Source organism: Triturus cristatus, chromosome 4_1 (assembly GCF_964204655.1).
Source record: "Triturus cristatus chromosome 4_1, aTriCri1.1, whole genome shotgun sequence".
In the NCBI taxonomy this organism is placed as follows: Eukaryota; Metazoa; Chordata; class Amphibia; order Caudata; family Salamandridae; genus Triturus; species Triturus cristatus.
The window spans coordinates 557,532,099-557,554,066 of NC_140585.1; positions in this window are offsets into that span (position 1 = coordinate 557,532,099).

The following is a 21,968-nucleotide window of genomic DNA, read 5'->3' on the forward strand; positions in this document are numbered from 1 at the left end:
TGCTGTGAATGTGGGATAGAAGCACAACAGAATATCACTGTGCATGGGGGAATCATTGTAAATAAAAACTGTTCAGGTGTGGGTTACCAATGTGGTATCAAATTGGTCAATGCTTCCCCACCCACAATGTTAAAAACAAGCGGGTCTGTATATCAGGCTCTGTCATCACAGTCGCCATGTATTAAAGAAGCCATGTTTAAAGTCGCCAGGTCCTCTATAATATGCTGCTTTCATCAGGACAGGTTTTGTAGTCGCAACAGAACGAATAAAGTTATGTTACAGGTGGGGTTGTTAATTCAGCTGTCTGGTGTGCTTAAATCTGGAATTAAGGTCACATATGGTCAAGTGAAGCAGTAAAAAAAAACTAGTGGAGGGCTTTGGGCAGTCCATACGGTTACGCTGTCCTTATACAATCTGATCTGAAAAGCATTTGTAAATGTATGATAACTTTACAGTATGGACTAGACAAAGTTCACTACTATTTTTTCTGGTTCTCTAACTGTATGTGACCTTCACTCCTGAGTTAATCATATCAGACAGCTGAAGTGACAACCCTTCATGAACCAGTGAATTAACACTCAGCCTTTTGCCTTGTAGAAGCCATTGGCTCATTGGCCATTTAGGGGCAAAATACGTATTGACTGAGTTATTCATCTAGCACCTGAGCAACTCATCCTCAGGAAACTACACATACTGAAATTAGGTTTAAAATATACATGAAGTCTGTCAATAACAATGTAAATTAAACTAATACATTTATTTCTAAATCAAAATTTCCTTAGAAATCTTTGAAAAAACATCAGTAAAACTCACCTATGTTCTAGAAAGTACTTCATGTATATTATTAAGACCTTGGTATTTCCCTCATTTCTCTCCTATAAAATACTTAAACTATAAACGGAAGTCTACATTTTCTACTCCATGCTGTTTTGGTCCCAATGCCAATGAGAATTTATCTCCCCATGTGCTCCAACATTCCATTCACCTCTGGTTGGCCCTGGCTGTTCTAAAGACTTTTTTGTGTTTGGCTAGAGACATCCTTAGCATTTCATGATTAATACAGGGCCATGACATTTAAAGGGTGGTTGCACTGTACCACTGACTTCAAACTAGGACTTTGATGATGAGGAAAAAGTAGTTCCTTGCTAGACACAAAGAGGGTAGATCTGTCAGCAGCAGAAGCAGATCCTCAGTCCTCGTGGGGCTTCACACCAGAAGCTCGCAGCTAGTTCGATAAACTCAACCAGCCCCTACCCACTGGGGCAGCTCATTGTGGGTAACTCTCTGCAGTACCCATCCTAGATGTGCTGGATTTGCCAATGTGTGCTGTGATTAAGCACCATTCAGATACAGGGGACTACTGTTGTAACCAGAGAGACCATGTTTTTGAAGTGCTACCCCAGTGACTTCTTCTGAAGCTGCCAGTCATCAGCACGTTGAGAACTATACAAATTCCAAACCACATAATAAGTAGCTATCCTGTTTCACTTGTACCTTTTTGATATACCACTATGGTGAGCATTTGATAACACAATCAATGCTAGTTTTGAAACATAAGAAAACATTAAGCACAAGCTTACATAGATTTAAATGTAGAAAATGAATGATTAAATGAATGTGCATAATAACCTGAATAAAATGGACTGTTGCCATACAATCCGCAAACTTCTCAAACTTCAAATCATTCAGCGTTTTGAGCACTGAGGCAGTCGAGTTATTTAGCAACTGCACACTTAAGGCAATGCTCACTACTTGAGAGAATAACTGTGAATGTCTTTCAGCACTTTTTCTGCGAGCGGCTAATACAGAGCCTTTGTTCATGTTTTGTAACTCCTCGATGTATTGCCATGAAATTGTTCCAGAAGAGGATTTCAATACTTCGCCAGTTTTCAACATGCTGCACATCAACTCCAATTCGTCGGATGCATCAAAGAGGACATAACAGTTTTGTTTTCTGCCGGGTATGGAAAAGCAGGACTTCAACTTTCTGGGATCTGTGAAATTACAGCCAAGTAGTAAGCACACTTGTTCGCTTATGTGCTTCTGATCTACTGTCAGAGTAAGAACCTCAAAGCCAAAGTCATAAATGGTATTCAAGGCATGGATGACAAGTTGTTTCATTGCCTCAGCAGGTAAAGATTTAGTTAGAAAATATGCAACAGGCACATTCCAGTCACCTGCAATGCCCGCGACCATGAGGACCAATACTTCAGTAGCTATATCACGGATTCCATTGGCTTCAACTCCTTTGCCAAACTTAGTAAAGCCAAGCATTGTTTTGTCCAGGACATCATAGGAGACATGCTGGCGAATAGCCATTGTGCCCATCTTCAGACACACATAGGAATACAATTTTGGTTTTTCTTTTTTCTTCTGTGATAAAGCTTCCAAGAAAGAAAAGTTGATCCCTGGACTGGCGTCTACAGTCTTCAACCAACTTCAACAAAAAAAAAAAAACAATAAAAAATACATTGAATCACATTTTAATATTTTAGGAGAGCACTTAAAAAATGTAAGACATTATACTATAGCATGCAAGTTGGATTGTGTTTTTATTCTGAATAAATATAATTAGCAACAAAGGTAGTCCATCATCTATACTGTTAGATCCCTTCAGAAAACATATATTTTCCCTGATTATTAGTGCCTAATAGTGTGATTAATGGCAGCCCAACAAGGTATCATTAGCCATAAAGACGTTATATGAATGTCCAGATTCACTGAATCCTGCTTCACTTCAAAAACGTCCATGCCGAGAAAGGTATGCTAACTAAGTACAAATGAAATGAGCCAGTTAGCATTTTGTTAACATTTTTCCAAATAGCAGCTCACACATTTCTTTTTTTTGATAAACAAGTTTTTATTGTTTTCTTGTGCAACAAAAAACAGTGAGCCTTTCAGACCAGCCTTATACATTAGTCCCATCTGGGAATCAATCCCCTTTACCGCCCCCCCACCCCCGAACTACCTCCCCCCTCCGCCCCACCCCACCCCACCAATCACAATACATTCCCTAACCATTTCCCCCAAACCCTGCGATGCTTTTTGTGGCAGCCCCGAGCTTGGTAAAGAGTCCGCTCCTGCGCCGCACACCAGTCCACCCCCGCGCTCCACCTGGTCAGACTAGGCGGCTGCGGCTTTTTCCAGGCTGCCGCAATGTCCCTTTTTGCCACCATTAACGCTGTCATGAGAAACACTTTTTCAGCGCGCGTGCCGTCCAGGCCGTCAGTGATACCCAGTAGGATGTGTTTGGGGTCGTGCGGCACCTCCCACCCCAGGACCTCCGTCAAGTCAGTCTCTATACCACGCCAATACCCTTCCAGTTCCGGGCAGGACCATACCATGTGGAGGAAGTCAGCCGGGTCAAAGCTACAACGAGGGCAAGCTGCGTCGGTGGAGAGGCCCGCGCGGCGCAGGCGCGCTGGTGTAAGGTAGGCCGTGCGCAGATAGTAGATTTGAATGAGTCTCAGTTTGGCGGATGCCGTCACTAGCCTGGGAGCCATAAGGGCCTCCCGCCAATCGATCTCGTCCAGGGGACCCACCCATTCCTCCCATCGCTCCTTCAGACCCTCCTGGGGCACAGGGGTATTGTTAACAAGGGAACGATATATTGTGGATATGCCTCCCCTTCCTAGGTTACCCATTAGGACCTGAGCCTCCGGGGGGCTATGATCCGGCAGCCGGATGTCAAGCGGGGTGTGGGCCCGTATGGCGTGTCTCAATTGAAGGTACCTATAGAATTGGGACGGGTGGAGAGAAAAGCGCGCCTGCAGTTCCGAGTATGAGCACATGCGTCCCCCCGCCATACATCTCCCAACTGGGAGATGCCGAGCAAGTCCCACGGCTCAAAACCCTCCAACCCCGCAACCTCCCGTAACCATGTCCCATGCCAGAGAGGGGTGGCGCGCGTCAGCTTCCCGGTCCATCCGGTGTGGCGGAGCGCTGCCCGCCAAGCCAGGAAGACCGCCCTGGTGATGTCGGGGCAGGAGGTGGGAATCGGGGCGCCGTACATGCGGTCCTGAACACTGGAGAGACCCAGGGCCTCCAGTTCCACCCTATAGGCCGGATCGGACCATCCCCCCCCAAACCAGTCATGAATGACCAGAAGCCGGGTGGCCAGGTAGTAAAGGTAGAGGTTGGTCATGCCCAGCCCCCCGTCAAAGGTGGGGAGGCGGCAGATCGGCAAGGCCAACCGCGGCCTCCTCCCACCCCAGAGGAACCTGGTGGCCATCCCGTCCAACTCGCGAAACCACGACCTCGGAAAGGACACCGGAGTGTTCTGCAAAACATACAGAAACCGGGGGAGGATCATCATTTTGTAGAGCGCCACTCTCCCCAGCGGGTTCAGCGGGAGAGAATGTCACCGAGTAAGGTCTGCCTTGGCTTTCTTGACCAAAGGGGCCACGTTGAGCGCCCAGCTCAATTCCGGGAGGAGGGAGACCCAGATGCCCAGATACTTGAAAGACAGCCGGCGGAGGGGAATCGTGGTCTGCCAATCGAAGCATTCCCGGGAGGGGTGAAGGGGTAGGAGGACCGACTTGTGCGAATTGAGGCGGAGGCTAGAGGCGCGGGCAAAGCGGCCCAAGATATGGAGAGCCCGAGGGCCCGAACGCGCTGGGTCACCAAGGTACAGCAGAACGTCGTCCGCATAAAGGGCGATCTTGTCCGCCTCAAGGCCCGGCCATTCCCACCCCCGAATGAGAGAGTCCGCTCTGATTAGGGCAGCAAGGGGCTCCATTGCGAGCGCAAAAAGAAGGGGTGAGAGTGGGCACCCCTGCCGCGTGCCCCGACCGATCGGGAACGCTCTCGACAGCGCCCCGTTAACCAACACTCTAGCGCGAGGGCGCGCGTACAGAACCCGCACCATCCCAACAAACTTGGGACCGAAGCCCATATGGGCTAATACGTCGAAAAGGTAGGGCCATCCCACCGAATCGAAGGCTTTCTCGAAGTCGGCGAGCAGGAGAGTGAGGTAGGGAGATATGCGATGGCGGTGTGCCAGAGCCACGTGGAGGCGGCGGAGGCAGTGGCGGGTGCCCCGATCCGGCATAAAGCCGCATTGATCCGGGTGCACCAGGCACGACAGGAGGGGCCGGAGCCGCTGGGCCAGAACCGCTGCATACAGTTTGATATCGGTATTGATCAGAGAGATCGGCCGGTAGGCCGACCTTTCCCTGGGCGGCGGTGTGGATTTAGGCAGGACCACAATCGTGGCAATGTCAGCCTCCGGGGGGAAGGAACCTCTTTCAACCGCCTCCGCATATAGGGCACCCAGCCGCGGAACCAAGTGTTCCTTGTAGGTGGCATAAAATTCCTGTGGGAACCCGTCCGGACCAGGGGTTTTCCCAGCGGACGTGCGCCCTATCGCGTCTCCGATCTCTTCAGGAGAGATGGGAACCTCCAGACTCTCCCAATCACTGGGCCGCAGCCGGGGAAGGCGTAAATTACCAGCGGTGAGCAATGACGCCAAAGGCAGATCCGATGCCCGTGCCCGGTAAAGTTGTGAATAGTACTGAGCGAAAGCGTCTGCTATAGCCACGGACGAGGACTGAAGCGTGCCCCCCGAGTCGGTCACCGCCGGGATGATGCGCGATGCCCTGGGATAAGTGGCCAGCCGGTGCAGAAGCGCCCCATTTTTGTCGCCCCAGCCATATACCCGCGCCACCGAGGATTGCCAGAGAAGTTTAGCCGCGTCAAGCGACCGCTGACGAATCTCCTCGCGTAGGAGCCGCAGCTGCCGGGCCTCGGCCGGATCCCTGGAGTCAGAAACCGATTGTTCCAGGCGCAGCGCCTGAGCCTCGCAGGCCGTGAGCCGCTGCAGCCGTGCCTGGCGATGTTTCACCACCTGCGCCTTGGCAACCCCCCTAACCGTGGCCTTACATGCGTCCCAGAGGGTGCCCGCCGAGGAGACCGATCCGTCATTGTCGCCAAAATAGAGGGCCAGTGCGGATCCCACTTCCTTACGGAGCGTTTTGTCCTGCAGGAACCATGCATTGAAGCGCCACATTTGGCGAGCCCCGTGAGGCGGGGGGCCCAAGCCCAACAAAAGCGGAGAATGATCGGATATCTCCCGGGGAAGGATACGGACGTCTTGGATACCCGGGCAGTCGGCCGGGGGGACAAAGATCGCGTCGATGCGTGCCTGAGAGTGGTGGGCGGCTGAGGTGTGTGTATATTGTCGCGTGTGTGGGTGCCAGAGCCGCCACGCGTCGCAGAGTCCCTGAGCTTCCGCCCACCCGGCCAGCTGCCTCGCCCGCGCCGCGCGGGAGTCCGAGACCGGGCCCGAAGAGTCGAGGTGCGGGGCCGAAACGCCGTTGAAGTCCCCTCCAATGACAACAGTGCCGGGCGGAAAAGTCGCTAGCCAGGACGCAGCCAGAGCTAAGGCCGAGGACAGCCCGGTGGGCGGCACATAGAGTGACAAGAGGCTGAGTGGTCGGCCTTCAAGCGTGCCGGTAACCGCAACCCCCCTCCCCTGGGAGTCGTGGACCACCCGGGCCAACACAAAGGGGAAGGAACGGCGCAGGAGGACCGCAACCCCACGCGACCCGCGCGAGAACCCGGAGTGCCACACCCGGTCATATCCGAAGCTCGCCAGAAAGGGACAGTTCTCACCAAGGAGGTGGGTTTCCTGAAGCAGGATCACGTCAGCACCCACGCGCTGGGCGTATTTGAGAGCGACAGTGCGCTTAAGCCGGTCCAGCAGGCCATTCACATTCCAGGACAGGATGCGCACCTGGGCTTTGGGAGCTAAATCAGCCATGGCAGCAGTGAGAAAGAAGCGTGCAGGGAAGGGGGCAGGCAGGGAGCGCCGGGGGGCACCCGTGGACCCGGGCGCCAGCGGCAGGGGGCACGGAGCGCGCAGGCCCCGGAGGGACCATTGGGCTCCACCAGGGGAAGTGGTCGGACGGTGGCTAAAGGTGAGTGGCAGTAGAGTGCACATGAAGAGCGGGATGAAGGGACACGACGCCGGGCGCCGCGCAGCGCTGTGTGAGAGGCTCAGCAAATAACAATTCAAACCCAAACAGAACAGTCTCATAAAGAGAGACCCCAAGCAAACACCAAACCCCAACCCCCCACCCCCCACCCTACACTTCGAAACCAGAAGCATCTGTCGCCCGAACCAAACCAACAGTCACAAGACCCCAAGCTCAGGTGCTCGGGTGTAAAGAGCGTAGTGGACCCCTCGTGAAGTACCGATGACGTTGTTCTGACCTGGGCTGGCACTGGGAGGCACAATATGGTGGAGCCCCCCACCCCCGCCCTCGGGCAAGGCAGTCACCTTCCCCGCAACTGCAAGAAACAAGGAGAAAGTCATATAGCGGGACTGCGGGAAAGGTCCGATGAGTCGATGCGCGTGATGAGGGGGGTCGGAGACCCGTCCGGCCCAGGCGATGCTCGGCGTCGGGATCCCCCGGCCGCCCGGGAGGAGGCTTCGGAAGAGGCGGAAGAGTCTCTCATTGGTCTGCCAGAAGCGCTCGCAGACCGGACCTTGGTGACCGCGGCACCTCGCCGTTGCCGGGAGCGTGTGCGCTTCCCGCGCCGCGGCCGCTGGGACCCAGCCACCACAGGGCACCCGGGGCCTGCAACGGATGGCCCCCCGTCCAGCTGTCGCAGGGGCCTCTCCTCGGTAAGCCATGTCCAGGCCGCCCTGGGGGTGTCGAAGAACAGCGTCTTACCCTGAAAGACAAGTCGGAGGCGGGCCGGGAACTGGAGCTGGTACTGAAGGCCCAGGGAGCGCAGCTTTTGCTTCACCTCCGTATATGAGCGGCGTTGCTCCTGGACCTCCCGGGTGTAGTCTGGGAAAATCATAATGGTGTGGTTGTTATATGCCAGTTTGCCACTCACCCGAGCCTCCCGCAGAATGGCATCTCTGTCCCGGAAGTTAAGGATCCGAAGAATAAAGGGGCGTGGAGGGGCCCCCACCGGAGGCCTGGACGCCAGCGACCGATGTGCCCTCTCCACTACGAACCAGGTAGACAAGCTGCCCGCCGGCATCCAGGATTTAAACCAGGCCTCTAGGAAGTCGTCGGCCCGGCCCGACTCGACCCCCTCCGGAAAGCCCACCAGGCGAAGGTTGTTGCGGCGGGCGCGATTTTCGGCATCCTCCGCCCGCCTGTGCAGTTCCTTGGAGTGGGTCGTGAGCTCCCGGACCTGGTCCTGCAATTGATGGATGTCGTCCTCTGTCGCGGAGATCCGCGATTCTGCCTCCGTGATGCGGGCCGTGGCGTTGCGGAGATCCTGCCGCAGAAGCGCGACATCCACCTTCACCTCCCCAACCATCCCTTCCAGAGAGGTGCGAGATGCATCGATTGCGTGGAGGATGGTGGCCAAGTCGTTGTTGGGGGCGGGCGCCTCCCCCCCGCCGGCCCCCGGGGGGTCGGGAGTCGCGTAGCGGTCGATCTTCGTTTGGTGGGATGCCGCCGGCTGCCTAGGGCCTTTTTCCTTGCCCATGGTGGGTCCACACGTCTCACCCCCCGAATCAGAGTCCGGACCAGCACCGCCCCGCCACTGGCCCCGCGCTGCGGGCAATTCCGGGAGACGGCCCCCAGGCTAGCTGCGACACTCGGGCCACACCAACGCCGTCCACGGCCTCAGTCCGTCGGGGCAGTCCTGCAGCTCGGAGCGCCGCTACTCCCCAGCTCGGGGCCCACAGCTCGATCCTTCCCGGGATGCAGATGTCGCAGGGCACCCCTTTCCAGCCCGTGGGAGCCAGGGGGCTGCCCCGCTCCACGCGCGGGGGCCCTCCACGAGATCCAAGAAGGGCCAAGCTTCCACGTCGGCACCCCGCCAGCAGCAAATCCCCACCTGGCGTGCAGAGCAGGAGGGCATGAGGGGCAGAGGAGGGCAGTCCCCCGGGGGACACACCGGCCTGCAGGCCAAGGCGCTACGACGCGCAAGGTGGCGGCAATTACCAAGCCGGGCCCGGTCACACAGGCTCTCAGCACCCGGGCCGGCCTGCCCACCGATCGGGGCCCCGCGGCCGGGGTGGTCCGGGGAGGCGCTTAGGAGTCGTCGCCCCCCCCCCCCCCGACTCACCCGCAGCGCGCCACAAGCCGAAGTTCGTCTCCGTGGGCTTCTCCCGCCTCAGTCCAGTCGCCAGCAGACAGCGGCCCACGTCCCTCCTGTGACGCCGCGGGCGCTCGTAGCAGGCGCCGCCGGCCGAGGAACCGGCCGAAAGCGCGCCTCAGCGACGGTGCCGCTCTCAGGCGGCAGAACTCAGTCCCCAAGGCTCGGAAAGGGCCCAAAGTTGCGGCGAGGGTAGGGTTACGGCTCCGCAGCAGATCTCGGGAAGTGCAGTGCGCCCAGGACAGCAGCAACAGGATCAGGACGGATGCGAGGGGTCAGGCATCGCAGAGCTCTACCTCAGCGCGGCCATCTTGGCTAGCGCCACCTAGCGCTCAGCTCACACATTTCTATACATTTATGCTACTGAGCTGCTTTAGTACTGATGGAATACTGTGCCATGCTTTCAAACAAAGACCAGCCTGTCTACATGGAATAGAACAACGCTAATGTAACTCAAAGCATTTGTTCAGCAGAGGGTGCACTTTGGGGCTGTGATGGTGTGACCAGCTGGAATGTGATGCAGGCTGGAGCAGCTTTCCCTTATTTTCCCCGTCAATTCAACATTGAGTGCAACACAAAGTTCTACCCCTACTATAAGTGAAGGTCACCCAATTGAACCATATACAGGCTCTAAATTGGGAGTTGTTAGGACTACAACAAACACTAGAATGTCCTGAAGCTGACATCCTCTGTCTAGAGACCTTTATACTGTTCAGAAATGGGAGAACTATCTCAGATGGTTGTGGAGGCGTTATTATGTTGTTGGTCGTCTGTCTAGCGCTTAGAGACCAGTGGTGATAGGCGCTATATAAGAACCATATAACATAACATAACATTTTATTATTTTGAGAATTTTGATTACTATGCTCAATATAACTCTTCTGAACGCACTGTAGGCAGTGTTGCAGTTTCCTATGAATTAAGCAAAGAAGGTATAAAAAAGGGAGCAGAAAAAGCCAAGATTTCAGATCAGGATGTGTTCCCTTACTAGCAGATGCAAGCAAGTAAACTTAACAGGCTTTTACCTGCATTATTTCATACATTAAGTACACAAAGGGCCTGCTTACGAGAGGGTCGGTTAATTGTGATCCGTGTGTATTCCCCATTTTATGCACGGGTGTGAATTCAAAGTTTTGTTTTATTTAACGCATCTGCTAATTATCAGATGTGTTAAATAACTCAACCTTCGTTAAATTTCAGCACGTCAAACTAGTCAAAATTTAACAGGGTAAATTGTATGGTATTTAACGTACCCTACGGATTTTGATCCCTTAAACACCAAGATCTGCGTGTTATTTCCCACAACTCGTAATAGGTGTTATTTAACACACACGATAAACAACGTACCCAGAGGTATCATTATTTATCATGTGCAATGAATGGCACCTAAACTCGTAATCAGGCCTAAGGGGTCTTTAGTTGCTTTATATGATCTATTGCTGTCCCATCTATTGCATATTTTCTACTACGCAACAAAGAGGTTGCTAAGCGTCTGCTAGGGCACTCTTAAGCCCCTATACAAACTCACTCTCTCCAAGGTGTGAACTTTCCATGACTGCCTGCCTCACATGAGGGATGCTGTGGGAGAGTGTTGGAGACCCCTCAAAAACAGGCTAAATCCGTTAAATACTTGAAATGGGAGCCTAGCGTCCAATGCTGGATCACTACATACAAGTGCACTAAAGAACTTCCAGAATCCAGCTCTGCCCCCTGCTGTCTGTCCTCACTCTGATCACATTTCAAACAAAAGATGAGCGGGTCTCCTTGTGATGGTTTGAGGTGGGAGTTTTTTTATTCTCTATATTTGGAAGTTGGGAGTAAAATGTGTTCTTAGGAAGTAAAAATCAAATTATGATTACCAACATGAAAAATTATGTTTTTTAAAACAGGGAAAAATAAATAATATATATTGTATTTTGACACCAGCTATATAACCATGCACAGATATATCTTGTTATCTTAAAAGATACTTTACAGATCAGGCAAGAACAATAGTACAGCGCCTTCTTGTAATGCATCACTGCTGAAGCAACCTAGACATACCACCAGGGCACTGCAGGTGGAAGCGTGGGCAGACCTACATGTACTGGATACTCCCTAATTTTTCTAGGGAGAGCGCCTGCCTGATTATTGACAGCAACAATAAAACAAGGCAGTATGCTGCTTGGGTTGGTTGAACTAACGTGACAATACACCAGTGAGGTGCTTGTTACTTATGGCTGTTCTTAAGTACACCACTGAGCCTTGATTGTGGAGCCACCCCATCCTGGATGCTGTGCTTTCTTGTTGCCTCTGTCCTGCTTACCTACTCCTCTATCTATGTATTCTTTTGAGAATGCTATGAATGGGCATATTGCAGAAGCAGATAAATTAATGTTAGTTAAGTTTCTGAAATTTGACCTTATCGCTTTTGGATCAAGTAGTTAGGGAAAATGTTTTACTCATTCACCTGGACAGACACAGAAGTTATGAGACACTGCAAATACAAAGGGCAAAACTTCTGATACATGATTCTGACGAGAGAGCAGATGGTCTGAGCAGGACTTATAAAGACTGGTCAGCCTTTAGAGGTAACTAACACCGTTCTGGGGGAACGCTGTTTTAAATTGTAATGAATCTACACTGAAGATGCAATGAATCCGGTAACAAATAACCTATTTGAATTAATTCTACTGCTGCACTTTAGTATTCGATGTTACTTCCACCTCCAATTTATTTCAAGAAATATGGTAACAGGACTAGTAGAAAATAATTCGTATGTAGAGCTGCCAAACCTGGAGTTAACCCAGAAGCATTCTACAGTTCATCAGTTTTACAGGTCTGAATATCTGTAGAGCTGGATGCAGCTGTTTAGATATTTGACGCATGTAGTAAGAAAATCCAAATTGTCTGGGTAGGATTGATAAGCGTGGGACAGATGTGAAACTATGAAATTGAGAATTTGGCATTGGCAGTTGGTCACTTGTTCCTAAGGATATGTTTTGAGCAGAGTACAATGTTAAGAGTATGAAGAAACTATATTGCATAGATTTTAGGGAGCACTGATTTCAAAGTAGGAAGGGTGGACATTGTTAGTGGCTACAGAAGTCTGACAAGAAGTGTCAGATGTTCTATCACCTGACTGTGATATGACCACTGCAAAGCATCATGTTCCTGTTCTTGGGCTGCAAACTCGTTAAGGCAGAAATTGATACTACATACCACCACCACCCTGATCCCGTTCTGATTAATTTAAGACCATTTTAGAAGCAATATTTTCCAAACAATCTTTAAATCTTATGCAGAATTTAGACTACTGTATGACAGGTAAGGATTTGCTGCTGGACTCGACTCTTCTAAAAAGGTGTCAATTTGTTACAAAACATTTCTACAAAATGAATAGATCACCATTCATCTATTTCAGAAACCATTACTTTTTTTTAAGGTTCGGCTGATTAGTTTTACAAGGTTCTTTCACAGTGAAGGTAGACTTTAATTCAATATTGCTGATAATCCAGACATCCCACTGACGTCTAGCTGGAAAAAGCTTAAGTCTGAGGTCACTGGCCCATTATTATATAAATATCTCAATAGATCCTATTTCTGGAGATCCTAGTCCTGGAGGTCATTTGTAATGGTCACTGTCTTTAAGAATGGAGCTATAAATAACAATGGTGCCTATAGATCAACCTCATTTGAATAACAATGGTCCCTGCAGATCACTCTCATTGCTAGGTAGCAACCTTAGAATGGACAGAAAATGATTGTTGGGTAACGAACAAGGTTCGGCTTCTAATTATAATGACTCATTTCTAGGCAGAGTCTCCATTTATACTGCAGTTAATACACTACAAGCTGGTTACTGATGTGACCTTTGTACTCCTAACTTGATATCCCCAATTAATCCAGACTAACAGGACGTCTTTACAAAACGACAAGGAAAAAGGGTACATTTTGATCATAAAAATTAGAAAATCAAAGCCTTGCATATTGGGTGAGCAGACAAAATAATGGAGAAAAAAAAAATGTGTGGACAAAATATTATGGACAAAAATATTGAGACGGTAAGTTTCTATAGGCAAGCAAAGTTTTACTATATATAACTCCACATATATGTACCTTGATGATATATATCTTCAAGGCACGTAGATGTGGAGTTAAGTATAGTACATCTATACTTACCTAGCTGCACTTCCCTTCTCGATATTTTGGTCCTCGATACTTTTGACATGATATTCTGTCCACACGATATTGGTGTTTCCAAAATGCTGTCAGTAATCCAAATACTGTGAACACTAGAAGTAGCTTTACATATTTCACTTGCTGAAATTGGGGAATAAGCCACAAACAAGTTGCCAATGTTGCATGGGTTTCCTGGGCAGAAATACCTTCCAGAAGAACGAATATTTAAAAAATAATTATGCTGCAAAATAGATGTAGCAACCCAAAAAAGTGATAGATGTCATGAAACCTGCTTGTCAAGGTTAGATATATCATATGAAAATGTAAATTGTTATCTTTCAAACCATCAATTGTACAAGACAAACCCGCGGCCATTAGAATGTCCAAACTCTGAAAAATCCTTTCAACCTAAAAGGGAGGAACTGCAAAACAATGCAACAAGAACATTTTCCTGGTTAGGTGATAATTAAAAAACAATTCTGGAAAAAAGGACGACTGAAATTTGAAAATCGCCATGTTTTCTATCTGATGTAAACAAGATGAGGAAGTATGCTCTCTTACATGCCACTAGTTTTATGATTTTCAATTCGATTGACTAGAAAAGGCTAAGGGCAATTCAAATCCCAAACAGAAGGGGGTCCTCAGAAAAAGGGACAACGATGAAGTAGCCCATCAAACTCATGCTTTTAAACATGTGGGTTATACATTAAAACTTTAGACAAAAACAACTAGAATGCACTACTCACCTTGCTGTCTGAATCAGCAAGATAGGAAGCTAAGGCCCAAAGATAGCCACCACAAGGAAATCATAATAAGATCTACAGATATCCCACTATGTTCAAAATTCGAAGCATACATAGTCAAGTTACAAAGAGCAGCAAATACAACCAGGATGGAGACCTACTCAACTATGCAAGGGCAAGAGATTTCCTGTCCAATGTAGAATAATATGTTTCACCAATGCAAGGTGGTCTGAGATCAAAATCTGTTTGGCCCACCAAATTATCTGCCACTTATGAGCTTTTTAAAAAATTTTAATTTATGGATTATAGGAAATGGAGCTTAAGTGTAAATGAAGAGACTTCCACGGTTAATTATAAAGGAATTCCTTAAGGACCATGGTTCCTTCTCCTTCCAGAACGTGCATTTTTCACTCAAAAATAACTATTCTTAGATGACCTCAATTCTAGAAGACAATCATTGCTTTTTGCAGCTCCCATTAGCAATTTACAAAGCTCAATCTGATGTGACTGTCCTGTTGCTCAGCCTATTCTGAACTCTAGCCATGTGGGTGACTAAAAGATGAATGTCTTTATTTCAATACTGTCTTGATAGTTCCATTGCTAGCACGCATAGCTGAGAAAAATAATCAGTGCTCTGTTAATTTATATGAAAGTGCTGTTGTCAAATAGATAGCACGCTCTTGCAATCGATTGATGGTAGTCAGGCATTAAAGGCTAGCAAAATCCCCTATGACCCAAGAATGTTGATATAAAGCAGGGGTATCCAACACAGATCCGGGTTGATTTATAGCCCTCTGCTTATTGCGGTATTGGCTATTATGGGTGACATATCAGTGTTTATTATATGAGGTTTACAATTAGCACACTATTTGGTTGCAACTTCCCTCCCCACCCCCAATTTCCTTTTCTGCTATTTATTTTTATCCATATTGATTTTCATTTTTATTTTTACACAGGTGTGGCTTAAATGGTTTCAGCATCTCCCCGCGCTCTCTGCTGTTTCTCTCATCTAACTTATTTTTTTCCTTTTTTTTTTAGTTGAGTGTCTTGGCCTAATTGGAGACCTTATTTTGTTAAACCCACTATGGATGTAGCTATCGACTGGGTATGCTCACATAAAACATCCACGACTTTTCCTTTCTAAAATACATTGGATTAGCAAGGAATGGTTGGTATTTATACCTTCTGCCTTGTACTCAATCTGTAGCATGGCCCTCTAACGTTTGCACATTTACTTGTACATGCCATCGCATCACCTGGTTATTCTAAGGATTTAAGGACACCTTGGTGCCTTTAATGGGTCACGTCCAGACGTATTTTGGTTGTTTTACGGGCATCCATGCCAGACATTCATTATTTTGGGGAACTTTTGGATATGCCATTTTAGGTATTGCGTATTTTGACAATATATGGCGGATCTTTACATGTTTTGGAGTTTGGTGGTTATTATCTTGTATTCAATCGACCATTCCAACATGGCCACCATATTCCTCGTGCTTGCCCATCTATCATAATTCTCTTTTAATCAACTTAGATTTATGATTTTCACTTGTGATAGAGGCTGGGATGTAATATTGTGGCAGGCATTAAAGGTCTTATATCTACATTGTTTCACTGTGTCGTGAGTATTACTTTGTATATACTCGACTGTTTTAATATGGCCATCATTATTCAGTTTGCCTTATATTTTTTGTAGGAAGCCGTCCTCCTGTTTGCCTTCTTATTTCAATTCTTTTCCAAACAAAATTGATTTAAGATTTCTATTATGGATATTGGCTGGGTCGTAACAATTGGTAGGCCTTAAAGGTCTTGTATTATATTTTCACAGTTTGCTCGCCATTCCAAGATGTCCGCTGCATTGTAGTCTCAATCCTCGCAGGGTCGTTCTGTTATGACCACACAGGTGCATCTAATTAGTTTAGCAGCAACTTTGTATTTAAATTGGCTATTGATCAGTGAGGTGCTTTTTCCTTCACTGTTTAAGACATGTAATGCCTGTTACGATGGTGATACGCTAATATGGGTAAGACCCCTATAGTTGGGCACATGACTGTGTTGTGGATTTGTGATTTCAATTATCTACATTATCAGGAGTTACGGCCCAGTGGTTTCTGATGGGAGGAGCAACTACAGATTTCTTATGGGTGCTACAAAGTAATAATGTTTTGCTGAAGACATTTGACTAGACACAGTGTGCCTGTTTGTGGGAAATATGGCTTTTGACTTGTTGTCTTACAGGAATATATCTTGGGTTTCCCGAGCCCTTATATAGCATTGAGATAGCAATAAAGCAACTATGTTTTATTTAGAGAAGGGGCTTAGCACGGCATGTTGCATTGAGGAGAATATGGTGTTCAGCATATTTTGACTGTATACAAGTCAGACTCCTCAATTTGCTACAATGCACTTAGGTAACGATAGGGTAACTTTATCCTTTTAAGTATTGAATTAGGCACGATACACATGATTTTGGAGAGCAATATGTTCGGTGAGGTTTAAATGAACACAAGTCAGACCTTCTAAGTCGCTATATAGTCTTTAGTTGGTGGGCATTGGTGACAGCTTACATTCACACGCCATTCACAAGCCATATGACATCATGTATTGGGTTTCGGAGCTGTTACACATGACGGGTGAATAGTAATGCAGTTTATTGTATGGGGTACGTTCCTAACTATCATAAGTTTTGCTTTTAACATTAGTTGTTCCTCATCTCTTGCCAGTTCGGTTTTGAGTTATTACACTCAGCCACTGACACGCTGTCATGCCTCGTGATTACAGCTCCGCGACGCTACAGTATATAAAGAATCTCGAAGCAAGCAAACGCGCTTAGCGTTCTTGATTCGAGTTCCTGTTCCGTCCTGACGCTTAGCTGCCTGACTTCCGGTCGGGTGTTTCCTGTTTCCGTCTGCGTTCCCGAGATCGAAGGTGGCTGGCGGTATCGTTTTCCGCTTTCTCCCTCCTTCGCCCTGCCTTCAGCTATACCACAGCTAGCAGGTCGAATATTGCCTCATTATCTTCTCCTCAAAGAGAGAGAGGGTATCCCCGCGTTCCTGGCTATCTGTTCTCGTTCTCTGTGGCAAGTACCCTAGCTGTGCTGCATCCTTCACTCGGGCTGTCATTACCAGTCGGAGATTCTCTGCTTCGTATTATACTCCACATATTATTTCCAGTCCTTCCTTTCCTCATTTATTTACACCTCCGTTAATCCCTACGGGTGGCACTCCAATCCAGTGACGAATAGTGATCCTTTTACGAACCAGGGGTTATTTAGACACGTGTTGCCATTAGTGTGGGTGCTTCCCTTCCAATTAACATCTCTAAAGCATCCAATCGTCCCCCTTGGGATTGTTGCGTGGATCACTGGGCTGAATCTTCGTCCGACAGAATCACGGTAACAGCGCAAAGCGCTGCTTTATTTGTCAATAGATGTTTAATATAAATGAGAAAGAAAAGTAAGGGAGGATTTTTGATTGTGTTGACAGGTTGTGATATATGTCATAGTAGAACATATAACCTCCACAGTGATCCCAAGGCAAGGTAGAATCCGGGGAGTCAATAGTCCTTCGACAGAACTACTGGGGGTAAGCCTTATATACAGAAAGCAGATTGGACACCAGTTGTGGTTATTACTCCTGTGTAACGTTGTATTCTCCTTTACGTAGGATATTACAGTAGACTCCTTGAAGCCTTCACTACACCACTTTAGATGTCACCACTTAGGGGTAGGTAAGGGCAATAGCTGAATTCTATTGGGTGGTTGTTCATATGTAATAGTATTCACACAGTCTTTATTTTACAGAGTGTGATCGACGTGTGAAATCCCTTTATTCAGTCCCAGACGTCAGTTAAGCTAGTTGAAGTGCGAACCCGCCTTCCCTTGTTTTGTTTCCCTGTATTCCCCCGGCGCGTCTTCCGGATCTCTAGAGTCTGATAGAGTCGGAAGACCGCTGGGGAAGGCTGGGGTATTCTCATCAGGTTCCTGACGCTCCTGCGGAAGTACTGGCAACCCTTACACACAACTTGTATGAAATGATGAGTGATTATTTAGCTTTCATGCAGGACTGCCATTTAAAAATGTGTTTCAACCTTTCAGGTATCGACATAGCGTACAACTGAACCAATTTATTTGGATTATGATGTTCCTATGATACATTGTGGAACAAGGATATTGTAATCATAACAAACTGGAACACACTGCGAGATTTCTATCAATTTCACCTATACAGTGACATGTGATGTATTGGACAAAAGGGTATTTGTTTAATATTGGGTCATGGTTAGGTCTGTTTTCGCATAACGGTTCTTATATGCCAGCCCATATTGAATGTGCAATGAATATGAAAAGTAACATCACATTCTGATTAAACTCCTCTCTCAGTCCTTACTGTAAAGTATTTATCTATACATTAGATGTTACACAATGAAGAAAAGGTGTGTGTATACCAATGGACATAAGGGGATCACTTTCTTGCTATGTTAAGCTTTTTGTGTACTTTCCTCTTTTATGTTGTTTCATGGTTTTTAGACTTATGTTTTGTAATAGAATGTTGACAACGTCCTATGTTTGTGTTTTTTTTAAATGGCATGTTTTATTTGTAATGTCTAAGGACTATATATTGTTTTTGTCTATAGGTTTACAGCCCTGAAGAAGTTAATTTCATGAACGAAACACATTGGCTAAAGGCTGTTTATATGAATATGGATTAAAGGAAGAAACATTAAGAATATTCTTAAAAAACTGGACGCTTGGGACTGTTTCTCGTCTAGTGCCCCTTCACACATTATTTTTCTTATAGATCCTGGGGCACTTGACTTATGACAGGTTCTCAGGATAACCGAAGATTATATAACTGCGTTCCACACAGTTTTATTATACATACACATTTAGCTTTGTGGGTGTTCTAAAACGTGGCATGGATTCAGCCCCCTGGACCTATGCTGGAAACCTCTGATAAAAAGACTCCTGTTTGCTAGGAACCGAAGTACATGGACTCCAGAGTATCATATGAAAGTGGAAATAAGCCTCCTTGGCATCTATGCCACAGAGGCACTGTTACAAATTGAAAAGCAGACTGTACCAGAACCACAGTGAATATTCCATAGGACTCTTTGGGAAGTGGGATTGAATTTGTGGAAGGTCAAGGGCATGCTTGACTGCAGTCTTCATGTTAACTAATCACAGTTCTGTGACCCTTCAGTCAAAAATCGCAGGGACACAAGAGTGCTCTTGGGGTAGACTGGGTTGGAGATAGGGAGTGGAAAGAAGGAAAAGATAACGATAACAGCTAAATGCCAACAGAACCCTGGGATCCTGAATTATATTTCTCCAAGCTTGAAGGAGCAAAGAGCATCAAGTGCTCACTGCAAGTGAGAAGTCAATTCTGCCCTGTTCACCTGCTGGAGCCAGCAAATGAAAATAATATCTGTAAGGACTTTGGATACAGCCTGATTTGACTGCAAGAAGAGCTGCCTTGTTCAGCAAAAAGGCTGAAAGGTTCATAAATGCACTTCTGGCCAAGGATTCATCTAAATTAGCCAGCGCTCCTGAAATTTGGGAAAGTTTAAAAGGAGTTTTAATTTAGGCCCATGAAAGTTACTTATCTTTCAAGGCTCCCCATTTTACCCTCACAACTACTCATTAGGTGGGAAGAGGAAGGCGAACTTGCCATAACAGCAGATAGAAGTCACTTTTCCCTGAGTGTCCACAGATCAATGCGAATAATACTCCACCTCTTAAGACTGCAGACCTTTAACATTTTATCCTGGCTTGGCTTGGTAGACGAATGCTAATATTTTTGCACATAAAAAGAAAATGTATTTCTCTTACTTGCTTACAGAAGCTGAAGACATAAAATCACAGCCACTCTTCATATGAAGTGGCCATCATCATGAAAGACTGCATGTGAAACAATTTCTTTCTTTCTTTATTTTTTTAGAGTTTTATATAGCGCAAACTTGACCCGAATCCAATCAGGTATCAGAGCGCTTTACCAGTTACGTTACATGAGGACACACATTCATTTTTTTTTTTGTTAGGCACGGGGGATTAAGTGATTTGCCCAGAATCACAGGATGTTCATTCAGCGTCGTTACCGAGACTCAAACCCAGTTCCCCAGGTCCGAGGTCGAGCGCCCTAGCCGTTGGGCCAACTCCTCTCCCCTTGTGAAGGTAGGCAGCGACAGCAGGCGGTGTAATCATATTGCCAAATCATTAGATGCTCTAAATGTACATGAACCTTTTTGACAACACTCACAGAAGTAGTTGGTTTAAAACATTAGATACTGCGTGTAAAAAAAAAATCAGACTGCACAATATTTGGGTAGATGGGAGTGGAGGTTGCAGGAATGGCTAAACCTGTCTAGCAGGATACGGTTTAACACCCCTTATATGCCATGACAATGCCAATTCGAATCCTATCAAGATCACAGCATAACCCATGATTGCATGAAATATGTATTCTTTTGAGAAGGGTCTCTGTGAAATTCATTCTCAGATTCAATCAACAAATCTGCGTAAGTATCCACAATCGGTTGAGTGAGGAAGATAATAAGGCACCGAATGAGTAACTCAGGAGGGCCAAGATACCAGGGATGAGAGAATATGAACTAGGGTATCCTCCATAGCCAACCGGCTGGGAAGTTAAGGAACAATGGATTAAGGAGTAACGCAAATCAGGAGCTATCGTGGAACTACCACAAAAAGCACATGCTATGATGGACTAGTGGAAAAATATAGAGACATCATTTATCACTTTACATTACAATTTCAGGCCACAATTTCACAGGATTGTTCAGGAGTCACGTGGGTGGGAGACATGCATTAAGGGCAAAACGGATGTTAGTGCTGGAGACAGTCCTGCCCTCCACCACTCTCCTCCCCGCTTCCTCAAGTCCTCAGGGAGGTGTTTGACCAGCCACTGAATCTCCTCCCACTGGGGCCTTTAATAGCAGGAGAGGATCCCTACAGAGCTGGCTATGCACCAGTGTGTAACTGTGCCAACAGCGATCCTTTTGCCTGCTGCATCGAGCTTCTTGCCATCTGTCAGGCAGTGGGCCATCACTGGTGTCTGGAGTAGAGGCCTGTTTGTGTGCAGTGGATGATTAGGGAGCCGGGGGTGGGGCATGCCCTCAGGTATAAATAAGGTTGATTGGGGATGGCTTATACTTTTTCGTCACCCTGGGTGCTATTACACTTTCCTTGACAGACTCCTTTAATGTCTCTAAGGTGGATTTAAGCATGTTTTAAGCATGAGCAGGAACGTCAATAATCTCTCCTCATGGAAGGCATGCATGTCCAACTGGCGAAAGGCATAATGACCTCATGGTATGACGTAGGATTGTCAGGTGGATGCCCTGATGGGCTAATGGTCAATGTCTGGGTTCCCCGGAGGATCAACATTAGTCATCTCAATGGTCATCTGTATGCCCTGGCTCGAAGGGAGTGTCAAAGGGCTACAGGGATCATAGAAAGAGAGTAGGGACCCCTCAGGCAACTTTGGCAGGGAGAGTGAGGGGGTGTCATGTGGGAGTGCAGCAATGGTGATGGTAAAGGAGGCAGTGTTGGAGGTGGAGCAAAAAAAAACAGAGGGTTTGCATCCATGTTATTAAGTCTTTTGGGAATCGGATCAGAGTGGAGTTCTCATGCGGGTCTCACCTTGAAGGCAAGCCTCCTCTGTTGAACCTGGGCAGAGGCACTTTGGCTGAGATCTTCCTTGTCAGTTGATGAATAACGAGGCGCTTCTGCCTCAGATCGAGTACCTCGTGGAGTCTTTACAGGATTAGCTGCTCTCAGTCCTCAAAGCTGGTTGTCGATGGAGGTCTCAGCAGAGACGCTGGTTTTGAATATGGTGGGGGCCTGGGTGCCAGCAGTACCTTCAACTTTCAGTGATGTTGAGGTTATTTGTTGGCTTTGGGCTGCAATGGAATTGACATTGGGGGGATGTCGAGACTCTTAGATGGATCCTTCCTTTAATCCGTGGGCTTTACTCAGTGCTG